General features: G+C 37.7%; 1 protein-coding gene and 1 non-coding gene across 4 annotated transcripts in view; both read left to right on the forward strand.

Moving 5' to 3' along the window:
* The first annotated feature begins 6,689 nt into the window (after window positions 1–6,689).
* Window positions 6,690–6,895, forward strand: LOC118528032 (small nucleolar RNA U3). Its single transcript, XR_004913418.1, has one exon. It is a non-coding gene; the product is annotated as a small nucleolar RNA U3 (small nucleolar RNA).
* A 10,283-nt stretch (window positions 6,896–17,178) lies between these two features.
* CNTN1 (contactin 1) overlaps window positions 17,179–23,193 on the forward strand; it is a 359,923-nt gene continuing 353,908 nt past the window's right edge. For 2 of the 3 annotated variants that reach the window (XM_078075892.1, XM_078075891.1), the window contains exon 1: window positions 17,180–17,344. The gene's annotated coding sequence lies outside the window, so the exon portion shown is untranslated. Of the gene's footprint in view, window positions 17,345–23,193 lie in introns of all 3 variants that reach the window. The other variant, XM_078075893.1, reaches the window with a different exon arrangement.

Raw genomic sequence — 23,193 nt, forward strand, 5'->3', positions numbered from 1 at the left:
TCATTTGGGTTCATTTGTTTTTGATTGCATAAGGTTTTAGTTTCTTTCTTTCATGCTAGTGTTTTAATATGGAGAACATTAATATGTTTCTAAAATCAAACTACACAAAAATGTAAACCAGACAGTATCACTCTCAGCGATATACCTTTCTCTGGCTCCTGCCCCGCCCCCATACCCTTGCCAGTAACAAATTTCATTGTTTTCTGGCATCTTTCCTGTTTCTTTTTGCAAAAGTAAGCACACACACACACACACATACACACCACACAACATACACACACGCACAGAGTATATCATATACTGATACGCACTGTGCTTTTCTTTATGACTATATCCTAAAAATCACCCCATATCTATTCATAGAAGTCTTCCTCATTCTTTTTATAACTATGAAGTCTGTGGGTGTAGTTTAGTAGACCAAGCCTTCTATTTGGGCATTTAGGTAATTTGCAATATTGTGTCATTACAAATAATGTGCAACATATATTTTCATACTGTTCCAAACATACCTTCGTAGAGGTGGGATTTCTGGTACAGAATGTAAATGCATATATAATTGTGTTAGCTATTGCCAAATTCTCCAGAAGAGTTGTACAATTTTGCATTCCCACAGCAATGTATGAGAGTGCCTGTTTCCCCACAGCCTTGCCAGCAGAGTGCATTATTAAGCTTTTGAATTTTTATCACTCTATTGTGAGAAAAGGTAACTTAGTGAGATTCTAATTTAAATCTCCTTTATTATAAATAACATTGAATGCCATTTCATGTGTTTAAGGATCACATGCTCTTTGTGAATTCATCTATATTCATGTCTTTTGCCACTTTTTCTATAGAATTTTGATTTTTTTCTTTACCTAGATAAAAAAAATGCCTCTTTATATACTAGGTATAGTATCCATTTGTCCTTTGATATACGTTGCAAAAAACAGTTTCTCCCTATTTGTTGTTTTGGGTTGTTTTTTTTTTTTAATTTGATCTTTCACTGTATCTTTTACAGAAATTATTCTATTGTCTACCAGACAATTTTGACAAATTTTATTTTTCTAATGAATTATTAATTATTGATTTTATCTATGTCTTCCATTTTTTATGCAGGTGTGCAAAATTTGTTTCTAATTATCTTATATTACATACATAATATAATATAGATTTCTCCCTCTGTATCAATAGTTATTTCTTCCATGTTATTTCTTCTCCCTTTTAAAAAAAATATTCATTTAGCTAGCATTTTGTCTATTTTTTTTACTTTTTTTAAGATTAAAATGTTGATTTAATTAATTAATTAATTTAGTTAAGATTTTATTTATTTATTTGAGAGAGAGAAAGAGAGAGAGTGAGCAAGAGAGCAGAGAGCACAAGCCGGGGGAGGGGCAGAGGGAGAGGGAGAAGCAGACTCCGCGCTGAGCAGGGAGCTGGACCTGAGCTGAAGGCAGGCACTTTACTGACTAAGCCACCCAGGCACCCTAAAATTTTGATTGAATTAAATAGATGATTTTCTTTTCCCTACCTAACTAATCTCTGTGTTTATCTCTATTATTTTCTTCATTGTGCTTATTTTGGCTTACTTTTAATGACTTTTTTAAGTTGGGAATTTATTTAATTTTTATCTATCTTTCTACTGCTCTGGAGTAAAAAGCAGCAAACTTTTTTTGTAAAGGGCTTATAAATGGTATAAATTTTAGGTTTTGTGAGCCATATAATCTCTGTCACAGCTATCCAACTCTGTAGTTGAAGTGCAAAAGCCGGCCTAAGACCTACATAAATAAATAAGCTGGACTGTTTTTGCAGGTCATACAAAACAGGCATTGAGCTGGGTTTGCCCCAGGGATGAGTTTTCTGACCAGATACAGATGTCTAAAACTGAATTTTCCCCTGATCATTATTTTAAATATACCCCACAGATTCTACAAGGTATTGTTTTAGTTCTTTCCTTTTTCAGAGGTTTTGTAACTTATGATGGTATTTCCTCTTCCACTTTATTTAATAGACTAGGGTTTTTAATTTCCATGTGAAATTTCTTTTAATTTTCAGTTGTTTTGCATTGCAATCGGAGTGTTGTTGTAATTGCTTCTAATATGGAAATTACTGATGCTTTCTTCGTAACCTAATATATGGTTAATTTTTTGTGAATATTCTATGTGCATTAAAGAAGAAAACATATTCTCCATATTGCTGTGTAGTGTTTGATATATCCCCGTACACTCTATATTGTTCATTTTGTTATTTAGATTTTCTCTAGCCTGAATTTTTAAATTTTATTTGTCTTGAGCTGAAAATAATGTGTCAAAATCTCCTATTTTTAATGTAACTATTTCATCTTGTATCTCTCCTGGTTTGTTTTCAATAAATGGTTACAGTATTATTTGGTGCATAGGTATAACTTTTATTTCCTCTTTGTGAAACGTGGTGGCTTCTAGCATTTTAAAATGCCCTTTTTTTCTCATTTCATGTTTTTTGGCTTGAATTTTACTTTGATATCAGAAACACAAGCCCTGCTTCCTTATTGTTCCCATTGCCCTAGTATGTCTTTGCCCGTGCCTTTAGGTTTCAAACTTTTGAGTTACTGTTTTCAGTGTGTCTCTTGCACACGGCAGAGCTGGGTTTGCTCTAGGAGCCAATTTGAAAACCTTTTCCTTTGGTATGTAAGTGAAGCCTGTTCACATTTATTGTTATGCTTGATATGTTGTTTTTTTAACATTATTTTATAATTACTGTGTCTAGCGTATTGTATTTACTGCACCTCTTTCTGTATTTACCTCTTTCTGCATTTATTAAGCCTTCTTTGTTTTATTTAACATTTCTTTTGATATTGAGGGAGTTTTGTCTTATGTTTTATTCACGTATACCTATTCATGTATACCTTTTATAGTGCCTTTAATCACCTTATTTCTTTTTTTAAAGATTTTATTTATTTGACAGAGAGAGACACAGCGAGAGAGGGAACACAAGCAGGGGGAGTGGGAGAGGGAGAAGCAGGCTTCCCGCCGAGCAGGGAACCTGATGCGGTGCTCGATCCCAGGACCCTGGGATCATGACCTGAGCCGAAGGCAGATGCTTAACGACTGAGCCACCCAGGCGCCCCACCTTATTTCTTAATGTTTCACTCTGCCATTCGTGAAATGTAAATGGTGTCCTTTGATTCCCACCCATTACATTTACAACAGCCAATGCTCTAATCCCATTTTCTCCTTCCATTTACTAGTTGCATTATTTTTTTTTCACAGAACGTATGATGTTTACATACTATTTTCCCTCATATATCAAAACCCACATCTAACCCTGTATTAGTTCTACAATTAAGTATATGAAATGCTCATCTTCTGTCCTTTTGTAGAAGCTTCCCAATTGTCTTTTGTTTTCCACTGAGTTCATCTTACAGTAGAAGCTTCATGAAGAGCTCTTGGTTACAGTGTGTCTTGAGTTGCTTCTCATTCAAAGTTGTTCATTTTTATAGGCTTGATACTTATTGGATATAAAATCGGCTCACACGTTTTTTAGATTTTTGAAATGCTATTACTCTGTGGCCTTGCTCTTGAAAAGTCTGGCACCAGTGCAATTTTTAAATTTTTATTATTTAATGTCTTTGTCCAGGAATCCTGACGATTTTGTTTTTGTCTCTAAAGACTGATAGTTTTACTAAGATTTTGAGAATTTATTGTTCTGGGTCAACTTTACAAGATACACAAGGGGCCCGTTCAGTATGTAATTTAGCTGTTTTTTGAAAGCTTTGTTAGATTACAGTTTTAAATATTACTGCTATTAGATCGTTTTGCTTTTCTTCAGAAACTCTAGTTATATGCATGCTGGGCCTTCTTAGCTTGCCTTCTGTTTCTTTACCATCTCTTTAATCATTTTTATTTCTTTATCTCATTTTATTTTCTTGATTGTTTTTCTTCCTTCCTTCAATGGCCCTCATTAAATTTTTATTTGGATTTATTATCCCTTGAGCATTTTGTAATTTATTCTTTTTTTAGAAATGGTTTATATCGGTGCGCCTGGGTGGCTCAGTCGTTAAGCGTCTGCCTTCGGCTCAGGTCATGATCCCAGGGTCCTGGGATCGAGCCCCACCTCGGGCTCCTTGCTCAGCAGGAAGCCTGCTTCTCCCTCTCCTACTCCCCCTGCTTGTGTTCCCTTTCTCACTGTGTCTCTCTCTGTCAAATAAATAAATAAAATCTTAAAAAAAAAAAGAAATGGTTTATATCTTTGTTAAATTTCTTTTTTGAACTAACTAAACTCTTGTTGCTTTCTTCCTATGAGAGTTTTGTTGTTGTTATTTTGGGGACCATTTCTATTCTTAATTTTTAAATTTTTGATTCTTATTTTGTTGTTGTTGTTGTTGTTAAAAGATTTTATTTATTTATTTGAGAAAGAGACAAACAGGGGGGAGAGGGAAAAACAGACTCCCAGCTAAGCAGGGAGCCAGATGCAGGATTGGATCCCTGGACCCTGGGATCATGACCTGAGTGAAAGGCAGACGCTTAACCACCTGAGCCACGCAGGCACCCCTAATTCTTACTTAAAAAAAAAAAAAACTTTAAATTTGCATTTGAGGATTTAAAATTCTGATTCAAGTGCTGTGTTGCAGTTTTCTCTAGGGGTGTGTGTGTGTGTGTGTGTGTGTGTGTTTGAGGAGAATTTTCTCAACTGAAATCTTTGATTCTTGGTTTGTATTTTGTTCTTTCAATAGCTGTGTATGAAATTTGACTTTTTTTATTTCTGAACATCTGATGGACAAGATTCCTGGTTTGAGACTGACCTCTTTCAGTTTGTCAAACCATAGTTTAATTAAAGGATACTATTGTTTCTTTTGGGATGGTAGAGCTGGCCAAGTTGTTTTATTTTTGTCCCCTTTGTTTCTGTAAGATTGTTACTTCTCTCCCCCATCTTTTTACTCTTTTTTTTTTCTTTTTTACTAACACATCTTCCCAAGAGGCACTAATTTTCTCTATTGACCTTTCTCTCCCAGCAATAATTCTCTAAGTCTACCACCTTCTCATTTTCAAGTACCTTCCAGATGCTTGGTGATGTGAATTTCCAGATTCAGACCACTATTCGGATTTTGGTGCTGAATTCTGTTTTTCCTAGGGTGCTTTTCCTGCACCTCATATGTGTACTGTTCCCCAAGGAATCTTTTTGTTTTAAAGATTTTATTTCTTTATTTGATAAAGAGAGAGTGAGCACAAGTAGACAGAGTGGCAGGCAGAGGGAGAGGGAGAAGCAGGTTCTCCTCTGAGCAGGGAGCCCCACCTGGGGCTCGATTCCAGGACCTGGAGATCATGATCTGAGCTGAAGGCAGATGCTCAACCGACTGAGCCACCCAGGTGCCCCCCACAAAGAATCTTTTACCCTCCCTTTTCTTACTCTTCAGACACAACACAGGCAGGCAGCAGCAGTGAGAACTCTGGAATTTGGTATTTATTTATTTACTTACAAGTAATTTGAAGTTGATATTTTCTCTCTTCTAGCAATGCTGAAGATTTGGGTCACATGTGCTTGATTTGCCTTCCTTGTTGCTCTTAACGTTTTGAGGGGTAAGGTTTGAAGGGATTGACATTCAGGCAATCATTATTATCCTCCATACGTGAAGTTTTACCTATAAAGGTGTTTTGAAATTGAAACGATATTAGAAAATACACGGCAAAGTCTCCATGTGTACTGTCCTAGCAAGACAAGCCTCTCAGTCAGCAGGTTTATATTCTGAAAATTTCCATTTCTTTGTAGCATAGCAATATCATTTTATTCTCCTAGGAATGCGTCTTTCTCTGAATAAGTTAGTATGTTTCAGAAATGTTTTTCATTAATTTATAACAGAAATAAATTAGAGTTAGTATCTCTGGACTCAATCTTGTGATCGTGCTGCCTAATCTGGTCTATTTGTGGTTTAATTGAGTAGCTTTCTAGATCTTCCTTTCTTCCCTTTGGTGTAAAGCTTATCTTTACTCCAAGTTTAGGGAAATTTAGTCTATATAGGGGGAGTGAAAGTTTGGGTACATAATCAGAAATTATGAGGCTATTTCAATCATTTGAAGGAATTAGGAAATGACACCACTAGTAAATAAAACACCAGGTTGTTTGATATAAAAATGTCAGAAAGCTTTTCTTAGATGTACTGTAGCAATGGAGTGCTAACTCTCTGGAGCCCACCAACTGCCCCAGTCACAAAACCAAGCAGCCTGCTCTGGAGAGTCCAGATGGACAACTCTACAGGACAGTACATCCAGAGGGAGTTATCAGTCTGGACTGTGTGAGTGCTCACCAACAGTGTTCACTGATCCTTTATGGCCTGCCATGGATATTAAAAAAAAAAAGTCACATGTCATAATTATCATTTAGTTTTTTAAAAGTATTTGTTGAGCAGTACCATGTGCCATGCACTGTTCTAGCACTGGGAAGATAGTAGTTAATATGGCAGCCAGCGTCCTTGTTCTCATGGAGCCTATATTCTATAGAGAGAAGAAAAAGATATACAGACAAACATTTAAATGCCAAATATTATGTCTCACAGTCAAGGGCTCTGAAGGAAAAACAATAGTGTGATATGATAGAGAATCTGAGTTGGGGGATATAGGTTAGGAGTGTTGTCACAGGAGTCTTCTGTGAGAGGTGACACTTAAGATTAGACTTGAAAAATCACAGAAAGCCAATCATAGGAAGAACCAGGAGAAGACTTGTAGAAAAAAGGAACAACAAAGACTATGCTTTCAGGGATCATGTCTATGGTTTGTTACTAGAGAAGTTTCTCTGAATGTAGAGTACCTGAAACCATGAGGAGGAGGTGCAGTGTTCTCTCCTCAGTGTGAACCTGGCTCTAGGTGTTGCTTCTACAACTGTCTATTGCCATTGATGATCGTTCTTCTCCTCCTTCCAGGGAGTAAGAGGACACAGTCTGAGTGGAAGGAAAAAAAAAGAAAAAAGAAAAAAGGAACAACAGACTGAATTTGGCACATTTGAGGAACAGAATCAAGCCAGAGTGGCTGGAACTTAGTAAACAAAGAGCTGGGTGGTTTGAGATGAGGTCAACGAGGTAGGGAGGAGACAGACTTGATAATGGAAAAGTTGGACATTCAAACCATAATGCAAAGTCGTTATAAAACATTTGATGGGTGAGTGATCTAAACTGATTCCTGTTCTTAAATGACTGATTTAAGAGTGGGTGATTTGACAAATAGGTAGGAATGAAAGGACGGAGACCAATGATCAGGTTATTGCACTAAGCTTAGAAAAAGGGAATGGTAGCTTTGATCAGAGTGGCAGCACTGTGATACATTAGAATATGATCTGAGGATGGTTAATAGGAATTATTAATAGATTAAATCGGTGAGTGAGGGAAAGAGAAGAATGGAGGATGACGTCTACATTTTGGAATTGAGCATCTAATTGAATGTTGGGAAAATAATCCAAACAAATCGGCATTTAATGTTGCAAGAACTGTTGCTGATACACTGTAGCATGATCACAAAAGGAGGAAGGAGGAATGAAAAAAAGCGAAACAGGAGACTGGTAGGAAGTTTCTGTTTTCTTTTGTTGCACCTGATTGAATTTATGGTTTAATTTCACAGTGTTGTCAGGATTCAGCTGATGACCCAAGAGCAGTTGTTCCTACTGTAATATGCCCAGTCATGTCATCACCAAGTGTTCTCTGAGAGGTAATGTGTAAGATTAGACTTGAAAAATCATAGAAATGTAATCATAAAAGAGCCAGAAGAACCTTTTAGAAAAAAAGGAACAGACTGAGTTTGGCATTCGAGGTTCACAATCAAGGCCAATTAAGGCTGGAGCATAGTGAGCGAAGAGCTGAGTGATTTGAGATAAGGTCAGAGACGTAGTAGGAGCCAGATCACTTACAATGGAAAAAGTTGGACATTCAAAATGTAATTGGAGAATTTTACTTTAAGATTTATTTAATTATTTATCTGAGAGAGAGAGAGAGATGGGGGAGGGGCGGAGAGAGAGGGAGAGAGAGAATCTCAAGCAGACTCCATGCTGAACATGGAGCCCCACTTGGGGCTCCACACAGGGCTTGATCCCAGAACCCTGAGATCATAACCTGAGCCGAAATCAAGAGTTGGACACTTAATCGACTGAGTCACCCAGGCACCTCCATTAGAGAATTTTAAATGGGGGGAGGACTTAAACAGGAGGGTTTTCAGATATTTTTCAGAGTGAGAGACCATCCCAGAATGAAGTAATCCTTGTGTCAACAGCTTTGTATTTCCTATCAATCCTGTTGACCTCTGCAAACATCCTCTCCAAAGAATTGTGCAACACATGAGAAATTCGTCTTTCATATCATTTTCAAGCCTACAGTCCAAATGAACCACTGTAGTCTCTCTTTCCTTTTGTAACTGACTTGACCCATGTCCTATTTCTTTGCCTTCTTATGGGAAATTTGCTAATCAACAAAAGAATTCTTGATAGTATAAGAAATACCCACTTAAGCTAGAGTGACTAATAAAGTTGTAACAGCAATAGCAACATAGAAAAAATTCAGGTATTCAGGTAAACTGAAAAGGTAGGGTAAGCAGTTTCTAGTCATGTATACATGATTGACATATATTTGAAAAAATATATATCAACTTTCTTCAGGTAGACAACCAGGAATCCAGGCTTTCAGCCAATTTTATTGCAATGTCAAGTGGTACAGACTTTTGGAAAAAAAAGATTATGTCCATATAAAGGTTAAAGTAAATTTTCTTTTAAGTATTGCTTCTAATTTGATAATTGGATGGCAGCATAAAGCTCAGATTTACTGGTGGTAGGTAATGCTTTCTTCTTAAACTGCTTTGTGCATTCCGTATGTACTGAGATATTTGTGCTACATGTTCCTCTGAATACTGAATACTCAAAGGAAGGGCAACAAGACTAATGGAATGGCATTTCTGATCTCCTTTTCTTCAGAAACAAGCAAGATTCAGAGTCCCCAAATTTGAATTTTACATATTCTCTACTTGTTCAGGTGGATTTATAATTTTCCATGCTTTTATCAGCAAATTTTCATATTTCTCATAATTAACCTTTAAGTTAATACCGCATTAAGGTAAAAAGTGATAGCCATTCTTTCCATAGTAACTGTTAACGTGATCCTCAAAAATCTATGCTTTCCATTTCAAATATAAGTAAACTAAAAAAGTCATGTAATTTTTAACTCTCATGAATAAAACTGTATCTTTGTTATTCCTTACGCTCTTTCTAGTTAAATTTATTTGTTTTTAAAGATCTAATTCATATGTCACCTTCTCTGAATGCTTCTAAGATAACATGTAGTAGGAAGGAGAGGGCAGTAACAGATTTTTTAGTTCTCACCAGAATTCCCAACCAACCAAATATAGTCCTTGTCTTCAAGGAACTTTTTATTTGTACCAAAGAAAGATATACCAAGGGGCGCCTGGGTGGCTCAGGTGGTTAAGCATCTGCCTTCAGCTCAGGTCATGATCCCAGGGGCCTGGGATCGAGCCCCGCATCAGGCTCCCTGCTCAGTGCAGAACCTGCTTCTCCCTCTCCCTCTGCCATTCCCTCTGCTTGTGCTCTCTGGCTCTCCCTCTCTGTCAAATAAATAAATAAAATCTTTAAAAAAAGAGAGCTCTACCAAAAAATGCATACAATAAAATGTAATAGTAGAATAATAAATATATGTGTAAAATATAAAAGTACAGAAGTAGTTGTGACTATCTGGGTGTGGGTGTGTGAGGAGAGTTTGAGTTTCACAAAATAAATACCAGCTAACACTGTTTTAGAGGATAAACAAGTTTACCTGGTTGAAAACAGTCTGGGTAGGGAAGAGGGGGGAGTAGATCCCAGGTTCAGAGAACAAGTGTGAAGACAGAGTCAAGCAAAAGGCATAGCATTACGAGTACTCTGTTTTGTTTGGGTTCCTAATTCTTCAATCCTTTCTTTTTCACAGTCAACAAATATTTATTGAGTACCTATTGTGCCCCACGGACTATTTGTTCTATCAAATAAGCATTCAGAAGTGAACAAAAGAGAATCAATTTAAGCCACAGTGGAACTCAAATTCCAAAGGAAAGATAGGGTAGTCAAGATAGTCAATAAACCAAATGAGTACAAAAAAATGTATTGTATCGTAGTTGATAAAAAGCACCATAGAGAAATAAGGAGGAAGAAATGGAAATGGGAGTTCTGCAGTGGGGGGATGTCAATTTTAAGTGAGATGATCAAGGGTAGGCTAATAGAGAAGGTAACATTTTAATAAAAATCTGAAAAAAGTATTCACATAGGAATTGAGGGAAAGTATTTCAGGAAGGGAGACCAGCAAGAATAAAACTCTATGATTGAGTGTGCCTCAGTTGGGGAATAGTGAAGAGGTCAATGTAGTTTCCAATCTGTTTTTCATTCTCTTTATGCTTATGCTTTAATCATAATCATATCTCAATCTTTGAGCATGCCTTGATATTTTACATTATATCTTTCACACTTTGTTCTAATTAGGAATGTTGTCTTAAGTTCTAGATACTGATAATTCTTCCTGTAAGAATATACTTAAACATCATCTCTATTTCCTTTTCCTCTCCCAGGTATATTAAGGTTCTCTTTTCATAATGTTCCTTTGTAACTTGTACCAAGGTGATTATTTCAGTTTTGGACATTTTAAGTTTGACATGATTTTGAATCATCCAAGTACAGAAATGGACTTATGAGTCTGTAGTGCAGAGTAGATCCAAGGTTGGAGATGGAGATTTATTAAAAAAATATGAGAAGTTGGAACCAAAAGAACTCATAATATCATACAGGAGAAAATGTAAAGTGATAAGAGGGTTAAGAATTAGCACAATTCTACATAAAATCAACATTGAGAGAGAAAGGGAGAGAGATACAGAGAAAGAGAATTTGGGGAAGGAGCTTTAGAGTTCTTACAGAACTAGAAAGAAAACCGGGAGAGAATTGGAAAGTGATAAGGACATGTAAGGGCCACAGTGGAAAATTTTCAGTTCTCAAGGTCTTATACTGTAATTAGAGGAAAATTTAGGGTCAGAGTAATTTTCTGTGAGGGAGATTTGAACATACATTTATAATAAGGGTAAGTCTAGAAAAATGGGTGTTGAAAATAAAGGAGATATAAACAATAATTGCTGAAAAGGAGACAGGAGGAGAAGGGTTATAAAAAAAAACAAAATATTTGGGTGTAGTTGAAACTAGTCAGCTTTTATTGGAACATCCATGAAAATTCAGAGAAAATTTATAGTTACAAAAGCTTAGTAAATTAATAATATCAAACAATAATTTATCAATTTCTGGGTAGATTTCTTTCCAACTATTATGTCTTCTAGTTTTTTTAATATGTTATATAACGAGTGTGTATGATTTATTAAATTGTGTTGAATTACCCAGGAAACAGATTCTAGGATGAAGATTTGTGTGTAGATTTCCAATTTACCTGGGAAAATACCCATTATTGACAAATTTCCCTTTTTGCTCTTGAGCATAACTATAATAGCAGTTTTAAAATCCTTGTCTCCTAACTATCATATCTGCCTTTACTCTTAAGTATAAATCTCATTTTTTTGGTTTGTTTTTGTTTTTCTTTTGAGAGGCAGGCAGTAGTAGGGGGAGGCAAGTATGTATAGTAATTTTAGATTATATCCTGGACATTGCAATGATACACTGTAGAGATTATAGATTCTGTTATGTCATTGCAATGATACATTGTAGAGATTATAGATTCTGTTATGTCTTTTTGAAGAGTATGAATATGTTTCATTTGTTCATTTAAAAGGTGGTTAACTTGGGTGTACTCAAATTCCAAATTCTGTCTCCGCTGTGGCAGGCAGCAGTTGAAATCTCTGTTAAATTCTTGTACTAGTTTCCTATGGCTTCTGTAACAAATTATCACCACAACAAAACAACTAAATTTATCCTCTCACTTAAATCAACAAATGTCTTAAAACAGTAAAAAATATTCTCTCACAGTTCTAGAGACTGGAATGTCCAAATCAGCATCACTGGGCCATAATCAAGGTGGCCCAGCATGGCCACCCTCCCTCCAACGGCCCTAAGGAGAATCCATTCCTTGCTTCCTCCAGATTCTGGTGGCTGCAGGGGTTCCTTGGCATATGGCTGCATCACTCTAATTTTCAAGGCCAACATCCTCAAATCTCTCCCTGCTCTGTCTTCGCATCACCATCTGCTCTGTGTATAGTGAAATCTCTTTCTGCCTGCCTCTTATAAGGATACATGTGATCTCATTTAGGACCTAGCCAGATAATCCAGGGTAATCTCCCGATCTCAAGATCCTTAATCACTTCTGCAGAGACCTTTGCCATGTAAGGTAACATTCACAGGTTCCAGAGAGTAAGGGGCCATTATTTATCCTAATACAACTCTTTTAACTTTATCTGTACTGCTTGGAGTCCTGCTTGGAATCTGTCCTGTGTATATATGGTTTAGGAGTCAGTTTAAAATTTGGGTAGAGTTTATACTCTGAACTGACAATTCTCCCTTTCTGGATGTCTCCTTCCTGGGACATTCCTGTCTCATTTTCTTTCTTTTGTCATCTATAACTCTGTTTTCTGGTAAGTAAGTAAAGTAAGAGGAAGGAAATAATGGAGGTAAGAGAAGAAATCAATAAAATAGAAAACACATACATATTACAGAAAAATTAAAAAGCCAAAATTGATATTTGAAATGATTAATAAAATTTCTAAACACTAGAAAACTAATAAGGGGAAAACCCCACAATTTATCAACATTGAAAATGATAACTGGATCATAAATACAGATCTAATAGATATTAAACACACAAAAAGGGGATTTTATGAACAACTTTAGGCCAATAAACTTGAAAATTTGGGTGAAATGGAAAATTATTTCCTCTGTACCTCTCCCTTTGCTTCTTTTGGTTGTTTTGGGGAGTAGGGTGTATATTTGGGTAGATGACCTTTTATAAAGATGCTGGTACCATATTATTAACAAATAGTTTTGTGTCATTCTGCTCCTCATTTTATGCTCTAGGAAACTGAGTATTACAGTTCCATCCCTAGCCTCTTAGCTATTTACTAGATCAGAGTAGAACAAAGGTCTTCTAATGTCTCATCCCATGTCCACTCCAGATGTGAAGGTATTCATCATTTCAAGGATGTACTCAGAAAATGAAATTTTCAGTGTTTCTAGGTGGCTATTGGGAAAGAAGGGAAAGGAAATGTTAATTAAGGTTAACAATGGAGTTCACCAATAATAACTGACTACCTACTCTCTGTGAGTAGCAGAGACCAAACTCCAATTTAACAACTGAATTGAGCATTGTCCTTCCCCATGAGTTTCACAAGTTGAAAGAATTTTGAGGACATACTGGCTGACTAAGGAGTAACATGCCTTTTTGTTATATCACAGGTTGATTCCCGTTATGCAAATGGAGTAATATTAACGGGAAATAGTGGGTTCTACTGTGAAACAATGGAATCTGTGTGAAGATGTCCTGGCAATATCAGTAATATCAGTGGCTTTTCTGTAAATCTGCCCTTGTGGTGCACAGCAGTCACTAACAAAACAAAAGGAATTCTAATCCTACTGTTCATCTCCAAAAATATTGCAGTGACCCCGGGTGAGTAGCAAACTGCTACTGTCAACTGTGTTTCCAGTATTTACTATTTGAAAACTATCTTCCCCACCTCTTTCTCCAGCCACATGGTGCAGTGTGTGTGTGTGTGTGTGTGTGTGTGTGTGTGTATCCCTTTGCAATCATTCCCTATTGGCTATGTAAAAGCTAGGTCAGTGGGCTGATGTGATCTTCTTTGAGACACTGCATACTGGGTTTAGCATGACAATCTTTGTACTAGTGGGCAGAGCCTCTGTTGTCTTTCTGCTCTGTTGAGTTTCATTTGAAATTTTGGTTGGAAAAGCCCCTTTTTTCTTATTCTCCCCTGTCTTTGCTACCACAGGCTATGCATGCAACCATTCTGGGCAGCTTCGGAGTGAGGAAACAGTGGGTGGGGCACAGGAGAAAGAAAAAGAATACACACTGTGGAAACTGCACTGCTGCTGTAAGATTTAATCACTGGTTGGAGGAAATTGGAATGCTTCAAGAAAGAGTGCCAATGCAGGGTGGAAGAAGGAGGGGATGGATGGCAGGAGAATTCAATAGTAGGGCCAAGGGAAGTTTAGCAATGTAATACCCAGTACACTGTGCTGGGGAACTCTGCAAGTGATGAGGCAATCAGAGCCAGCCAGAGAACCAGGCAAAATCTTCCTACTGTTTCTTTTCTTTTCTTTGTTTTCCTACTGTTTGTTTTAGAGTTTTGCAAATAGGTTCTTTACCAGGCTGTCAGATAGTGAGGGTTCAGACTAATGTTTCTGCTGTTCTCCTCTTTCTTATTTTAGGGACAGTATGTGCTAGAGGCAATCTGCCTAGCTAGCCACCCATTTCCATCAGCTTTCTGTATACCTGAACACCAGCCCCAATTACTCTGATCCCTGTCTTATGAGGCAGACCCCCAACTGACAAGCAAACTTAATCTCAGCTACTGATTATGTCCTGCTTAATTTCCAGTTAAAGTGGCATGCTCTCATATATTTTTATAGATGCTGGAAAATGAGTATGCTGTTGGATCAGTCTTGAAAATTTCAAAAGGCTGTGTGGTTCAGGGAGGAAAAGGGGCAAGAACTCTGCTGGAAGAGATACCAAAGTTATTGTTCATTGTGGTGAAAAAATAATGAAGGAGTAGCCCTAAGATCTGAGTTCTAGACTCACCTTGGCTTCTAAGTAGGTACGTGATCCTGAGCTAATTATAATAATTGAGTCTCTCCTTCACAGAATAATGGTGGAAACTGAGAGTTTCTAAAGTTCTTTAAATTCTCACATTTTATAAACCATATATTCACCTTTAAGTACTGAATGTCTCTTATACACCTAACATTATATACATAACTATATTTTAATTACCTTTACTTTCAAAGGAATACATTTCCTTGGCTACTTCAATTTCCTCATTTGTGAAATGGAGCTACTAATGACTCTTCTGCTTACTTAAGGAAAAGGGAATTTTGTCTGAAAGTAATTTGAAAAGTGTAAAATGCACTGTAGCAGATACTTTTGATATATTCATATATATAAGAATATATGTATTCTGGGAACAGATGTACAGGTTTTGCTCTCTGAGATAATTACCAATAACCTGGAGATAGTCTGTTTTATCTGAAAATATATGAGGTGCCTGATGCCCAGATAGAAATTATAATCCTCGTAATACTCTTCCCAAATTGTGTGTGTATGTGTGAGCTGTAATTATATCAGTAAATATGCAAAGTAACATTGTCTGTTTGAAAAATCAATATGCTCCATGAGAGCTTGCCTACCTTATTCATCACCATATTTACAATAGCAATATTTGTTGAAAAAAATGAATGAATTAAGGAATGAAAGAATGAGGATAGCAGAGATTTCTTTGGTATTCTTTTCACTTCCAATTTCAACTTTTGTGCTAACCTCAATGTTCAGTTTCTTTCCTTGATACTTCACTTTCTCCTCACTGCTTAAATCTAGGGGAGGGTCTGCTATAGTTCACTGTTACTCAAAATAATATAGGCTTAGGAATCAAAAGATGTTAGTGTTGAAAATACATATTCCTTACTATAATATTTTACTATCTTCATTGCTTCCTGAGTCTCTCTTTAACACGGTCTATGGATTATTCTTGTTTAGTTCCCTAACACCTAACACAGGGTGTGGCACAGAATAAGTGCTCAGTAAATGCACTAAGTAATGCATGATTTGTCCAATTAAATGGAACAATTGGTGTGGGTCCCTGGAGTGGAGATGCAAGACTAATGGCATATTACATAGAACCATGACTGATTGGTTTTGAAACTTGCCATTACATTTCTAGTTATTCCCATTCAGGGGTAAGTGGGTTCCCAGCATAAAAGCCATATGTATTGCTCTCTATAAGTTATCTTTAGGGTCCCTTCCCACTTCCAAATACATTGATTCGAATCATCTAGTTTTATAAAGAGAACATTTTATGAAGAGTCTGGCCAATAGTCATAACAACTATAAGCACTAAGGTATGAGCCTACATTTATTGAGCATTTGATAACAATGCCATTTTCTCTAACAGGTGTCCAGTGAGCTGTGTCATGTTCAGCACTGGTTAAGATGACTACTTAATTTAGGTGGATGCAGAACATGGCTATTTGCAGAAAGGAGGCAGCCTGCAAGTGAGAAGATTGTTTCCTTGTACAGCACTAAAATAAGATGCTTCCCTTCCTCCAATTTTGCTGGTAATCTTTCTATCATTTTCCCCCATTTGAGAAGTGCCTTGAATCCCACAGCTTCCTGATTCCACCTGGACAAATGGCAGAGATGAAAGATGGGAACAAGCTTGTTTTATCCTTGGCCCCCTTCACCTAAAAGGCAGGCTTGGGATCACCTAGGATTAGGTTGGCTTATACATCCTCTGCAGCCTCAGGGTTTGAGCACAAAAGGAATGAGGGACTAATATCAGTAGAAAAGAAACAGATTGATTATCAGTTAGTCTGGTGGTGATTATTTTAAGACTTCTACCACCAAATGAACTGCCCAAGGTAAGTCCATCATGCAGTTTGGCCTTGCTTTCCTTCCTTTACTCTTTCTGGAGAGGTTATTTCCCATTTAAAGCACTGTTCCTACCAGGGGATATTTTGGAGTTTCTCTGCAGTACAGAACAAACAGTTCAACCTTTACTCCACGGGAAAACTGCCATGTTACGTTTAGGCAAAAATGGGAACTTGAAACAAACAAAACCCTCATGTCTTTTTATTTCGTGTGATTTTTTTTTCACTTAAGTGTATGTATTTCTGTATTTTGCTCCATTCTTAACTGAAGTTCGTGCTTCTCTATCAAGGCAGTGCTCCTGGTATTTTCTCCTGTCATATCTCCCAGAGCAGATGGTCCCTTCAGGGAAGCTCTGGAAAGTGCTGGGTGTCTGGTTATGCCTGGCCCTTTCCTCCCTCTTGGGGCTCTCAGATGACAAGTCATCAAACCAATTTCCCTCCTCTTAGGGGTCCTTGATCCAGTGGCAGCAGGTTTGATGCCAGGGACTGCAGAGACCCTTTGCAGTTAGGTTTAGCAGCAACCTCAGTCCGCAGCGAGAACCTGGTCTGGCGTGAGAGTGGCATTCCGCCTATCCAATGAGAGACGCGGGTTTCTCTCTGGTGCCCGCCCCCTTTCCCCGCGGCCCCAATGACCGCTCTAAAAGGCCCGGCTTCTGCTGTCAAGTAGCTAGGCAGGGCTCCGCGGAGGCTAGGAGGGGCGCCGGGTGCGGAGATGCGCTCCCAGGTGTTGGCAGCGGAAGTGGGAAACCTGTAGGTTATGGTCCAGCTGTGCCGCACCGAGGAGAGCAGGAGCGGAGACCAGGTAGGAGGCAGGACTTTTCCTTCTTTGCAGATAGAAAAAAAAAAAAAAATGCGTATTTTCATGCTACTGTTGCCTCCCTTCCTCTTCCCCTTCCCCCAGCCCCGCCCCGCCCTCGTCACCCCCAAATCTGGTGAGGTCGCTGCAGCTCTCGTCGTGAAGTGCGGCTGGAAGGGCTGGGATGGAGGTCGTCTGGGTGCTGGGAAGGAGGGGTGCGGGAGCCCCGGTGACGGGCGGGGCAGGCGGCAGTGCCTAGGAGAGGGGACCGAGCCTCCATCTGTGTCTCGTCAACTTTCCTCTCAGAGGCTTCGGCGCCGCGGCCGGTGTCGCGCCCAAGGCATGCCATGTCCACCCGCAGGGGAGGGTATGGGGGAGCAGACATGTCAGCAGCCGGGAACCCGCAGGTCTTCCTAAACCGAGTAGAGCTTCTGCTCCTCCCCACGCATGTCTGCACCTACTCATTTACCCTCGTACCTTGCGTCTAGACTAGCAAGCGCATCCCTGCAAAAACTGGGAATGACTGGGCCGAGGGGAGGAAGGCACTTGTTTGTTCCCTGGCTCCTCTGTTAAGGACTGGCTCCCTTCAGGAGCGGGGGGTGGGGAAGAAATCCCGCAACTCTAAGGGTATTTACCGATTAATTGCGTCTCTATTGAGAAGACCTGGGCCCTTCTCGCCTATCTGCTGCAGACCGAGGAGGGGAGAGGCAGGGAAGCCTTCGCCTCTTCTCTCCTAGCCTGGTGTTGTCTATGGGGAACCTTTTCGCCTAGTTTGTAAAAAACGGGTTTATCCTCGGAGATTCCCAGAGAGTCAAGTAATTGTGCCCGGCTGGGCTCCCTGCGGTTGCAAGGCAGCCTCCCTGGGTGACCGCATCTGGGAAGTAGGTGTTGGCCCAATGCCGGTTCCTGCCGGAGTCAGATTGCTGGAAGCAGTAGGCAGAAGAATTGCAGAGAAATTAGAGGCTGCATCACTCTAGGGAACCGATGACACCCTGCTTTGAAAATTTGGGGTGATGGGGAAAAAGGAAAGGGGAAGGCTGCAACCTTTTCTCATTTATTCATGCCAAATGCAGCATGGGCATTTGTATGTGTGCTTGTGTGTGCACATCTCCAAGGTGGAGCTATATATAGCTCATGCACACCCAGCCCTGTTTGCCTGCTGCTGAGCAGGCTGCCTGGGCCTTCTGAAGCAATCTGGAAGCACTGAGTGGGAGGGGCAAAAGGGAATCAAATTCTCCATTGGGGGAAAAGCCAGAGAAGATGTGTTCAGACCGAGGAAACCCTGCATGGAATAATGTCTCTGTAACGCACATGAATAGCAGTATTTCCAAATACTATTTTGAATACATTCTTAGAGTGCTATTTGATCTTCATCCATTTCCCTGAATTTTTCAGCTTTACAATGTACCTATGAACCTTACCAGCCTGAAATGTAACACACATATCAAATAAATACATATCATATTGGGGATATTTTATTAAACTCCTCAGAGCACAATGGTTTGTGTATGCCCTACCTTCGTTGGTGGGTTGTAAATTTATTTGGGTGGTAACTTATAGCTAGTAGCATTTGGAGATCTGGGGGGAAAAGATCCACCCACCTTGCAAGATGTAAAACTAGATAGTTTTAATCTATTTCTTTGTACAAATTTTACTTGTGGATCCAATATTTAAATGTGTGCTGCTTTTTCACATATTTATTTGCATTACATGGACTTTCATTTATAGATGTATGTGCATTTATTTTTCCCATTGCCTGAAGTTATTTAATCCAGATGGTAACTTTTTCATTTTCTTAGATGAAAAAACTAAGATTTAGAGGATACCAGAAATTTGCCTAAAGCCTTCTAAAATTCCACTATTTCAACCCTAATATTTCAACAACCTACTATGAATTATATTGCATAGCAGTTACCCTCAAACAGAATCCTTCAGCTTCCTGTGATTTTTGGTATTGATAACAAAATTTGGTCAATGTTATACCAGTAACAATACAGGCCAAAGTTATTCAGTTATTCAGATGCTTGGTCTTATTTATTTATTTGCTTAACCCTTATATACATGTCTGATTTGTCTTCTAATTAGGCAAAGAAGCACTTTGCAGAAAAAAGACCATGACCTATATTTTTGTATACTCCACCACATTGAACACAGTTCTAAGTAGGCTTGAAGATTCTTATTGAGAAAGTATCATCATAAGGAATGATTTGGAGCAATGATTGAGGCATAATATATTTATTAATAGAAGGCTATGTGTTGGGAACTACTTTTGGAAACTTCCTTTGGCTCTGTTATCTTCTCCAAGAGGAGTAATGGGAGACATGAGGCATTTCTGTATCCTGCCACAGAGTGATTCAATTTTCCAATAGGGGTTATGGCTATGTACAGGTTATTCTATATATTCTCTCTTATCTGTGCCCCTTGAGACCAACTACAGACCAAGCTGAAAGATAGACCTTTTATACTTTTCTTTTTTTTTTTCCTTTTATACTTTTCTATACAAAACATGCCATGTTATATCTTTATTAAAAAAGAAAACAACAATGTCTATCCATTTCCCATCACCATCTATTTCTATATATAAATTGGTCATGGTTTACGTCATAACAAAGAACCCATTCATCAGTAAGTTCAAGTCCAATGATTGTTTTTTTTTTAATTGATGTATTATTATTCATTTTTCTTTCTCTTTGAACTTTCAAAGTTTTCCATATTCTCCATCTCCTCCTTGAGATTTTACTTTATGATACTGCAATGATCTGATGTTATAATTTTTCTCTTTTTCTAAACTTCTCTTCTTTGCCTCCCTCTTATCTCCTCTTCCTGCTTCAGGTTTTCAAGTGAATTCCCCCAACTGATGCAATTTATCCTATTGGAAACAAAATTCTCCTTCTGCATTTCTTTCCTAATCTCTCCTCCATTAGGCATTCCAAATTACTAACCTGGTGGCTAAGAGCACAGGCTTTGGAAGGAAGCCTACTTGTGTTAATATCTATATATCATTATGCAGATAAGTGAATGTCAGTAAGTCAAATGGGTATTATAACAGCACTTACATCAGAGTTTTCTGTGGGTTTATTTTTTTTAGTATTAAATAAAATAATCTACGTAACATATTTAAAATAGGGCTTGGTTGTATTCATTACTTATAAGTAATAGCTATTAGTAGTAGGTAGTAAAAACTTTTTTTTTCCCCCAATACTGGCTTTTAGCAAAGGATACCACAGTTTTCCAGGCTTCTGGTTTGTGATTAGGTTTTTTTTTTTTTTTTCCAGACTTCCCTCCTCTATCTCCAAGTGCCATTATCTATTCAGTAATTAAACTATCCATTTTTATTCTGATCTCTAATTTGTATCATATATTTCCCCCAATACAAGTGTATATATCGTTGCATGTCTTGGATTAGTACAGTAGACAATTCATCAAACCTTCCAACGTATGTCTCTCTGCTTTAATCTAGGATGCCACATACTACTGACATAATACATTGTTAATTTTCATTATTGGTTATACTCTTCTTTGCAACTTTCACTGTGATTTACTTCATATCTTCATATCCACAGTGCTAACTTTGGAGCAAGAACACTTGGGTTCAAATCCTGAGAATAGAACTTACTAGTTATAGGACTTTGGAAATGTAGCTGGAGGAAGATAGGTCATTATTTCATGATGGTTGTATGAATGACCTATTGTATAAAATGACATTCAAAAGTATACTAATTTAATATTACATTTAAATGACATTTTTATGATTATAAGGAAATACAGGATCTTTCAAGAAAAGTTGAAAGTGAAAGAAAATTCCACCACGCAGAGAGATCCACTCTCAACCTCCCAATTTTATTTCTTTTTTTTTTTTTTTGAAGATTTTATTTATTTATTTGAGAGAGAGAGCATGAGAGAGATAGATCATGAGCAGGGGCAGAGGGAAAGGGGGAAGCAGACTCCCTGCTGAGCAGGGAAACCGATGCGGGGCTCTATCCCAGGACCCTGGGATCATGACCTGAGCCGAAGGCCGGTGCTTACCTGACTAAGCCACCCAGGCGACCTCCCAATTTTTTTTTTTTCTATGAGTATACACAGGTATTTTAAATGTGCAAATTTGGAATTAGAGCAAATATTCATTTTTATATTTAGCTTTTATCTCCACTTAACATCATACCATAAGCATTAGTTTATTTCATTTAATATTCTTACTAACCATGTATTTTTTTATGGTTGCCACCTATTTTCTTATATAGATTCACTCTTTAGATTGTTTCCTGTTTTTCACATTTATAGAAATGAACATGATTATACATTAATCTTTGCATTTCTGACCATTTCCTATAATAACTTCATAGATGTTACTAGGTCATACATTTAAATATTTTCAGACTCCTAATGCTTGTTGCCAAATTGCTCTAGCAAAAAGTTTAGGCACAAATTAATACTCAGTATAAACCAATTGGGCAATAGTCTCATTAATACTTGGTATTGTGGTTTAAAAAATTGTGACTATTTTGATATAGAAATTGTGTATCTGGTTTTTTAATTGTGTTTCTATGATTTTTTAATGATTTTGAAAAATGTTTTCATGTTTATTGGCTCTTTGTATTTCCTAATTTGTGGATTTCATTTGACTCTTTATTGAGTTATGGTTCTTAACTCATTTAATAGAAAAATCCATTGTATACTGTGAAAATTTTCTTCACCTTTTTTTTTTTTTTTTTTTGGTCTTTTATCTTTTATGTTTTTGGACATATAGAAATTTGTAACCTTACTGTAGTTTAACCTGTAAGTCTATTTGTAGTAGTATTTTTCATTGCTTTAATGCTCAGAAAACTTTCTTCTACCTGACGAAGAATTGAATATAAAAACACACATTTGAGGGTGCTATTGCTGAACTTCTTTTATTCTTTGAAGTGGGATTTGGCTTATGTATATTGTGTATATATCACTGTGTGAAGTGGCTCCTGGGGACATATAAAATACCCTCTCAGTCTATTAAGATCCCATTATTATTTATGTGGCTTTTCCATGAAGTGAATAGTATCTTAATTCTTTCTGAGCTACTATTGTCCATTTCAAAAGTGCCACAGGGCAAAACGTACTATGGAAGATATTAATGACCAGGTTACTCAGCCAGAGCAAGGCACATTGTTTGCACAATTATCTGAATGACTCAGGCACTAAATCTGCTTTTGCTGGGATTATCCAGATGGTCCTTAATTCACTGGATAATTGTTCACCCCTGTACTTGATTTTGATGATGTGGACCTGACTGTCGTTGCTTTTCCTACACAGTTTTATTTGTTACTGGTCTCTGATACTGAGGGTTAGCCACATTCATTTCTTTTATGAGAGGTAGTTTCCTTGGTCCTTAAAGAACACACGTATTAGAGTTGTGCAGAGCTTTGCAGGAAACCCAGCTCACCAGTTACAAACCGTGTGATGTTTGGCAAATTACCTAATCTCTTCAAGTCTTTGTTTCCCATGTAGCAAATGAGGATATTCAGAGTTGAGAGTCCTTACTTCAGTCTCCCTCTCTTACAGTCTTCTACTCAAGCACATTCTCCACACCATAATCAAAGTTCTCTCTCTAAAGGCAATCTCATCTAGTGTCTATTAAGAATAAGATGCCTAGAGCCCTTTGCATTTTACCTAAAGTTCTGTATTAAATGGTCCATGATTAATTGTCTGAATTCATTTTTTATTGTTCTACACTCTTCCATTTCCAGTCTCCCATAATGCCAATCACACAGAATTGTTTGCATTTCTCCTAATGTATCATATTTTCTCTCCTTTTTTTCCAAACTTCACTCTCCCTCCATACTTTCTTCTCTGCCATAAATGACCTTTCTCCTTTCTGCAAT

This window comes from Halichoerus grypus, chromosome 6, assembly GCF_964656455.1.
Source record: "Halichoerus grypus chromosome 6, mHalGry1.hap1.1, whole genome shotgun sequence".
Classification (NCBI taxonomy): Eukaryota; Metazoa; Chordata; class Mammalia; order Carnivora; family Phocidae; genus Halichoerus; species Halichoerus grypus.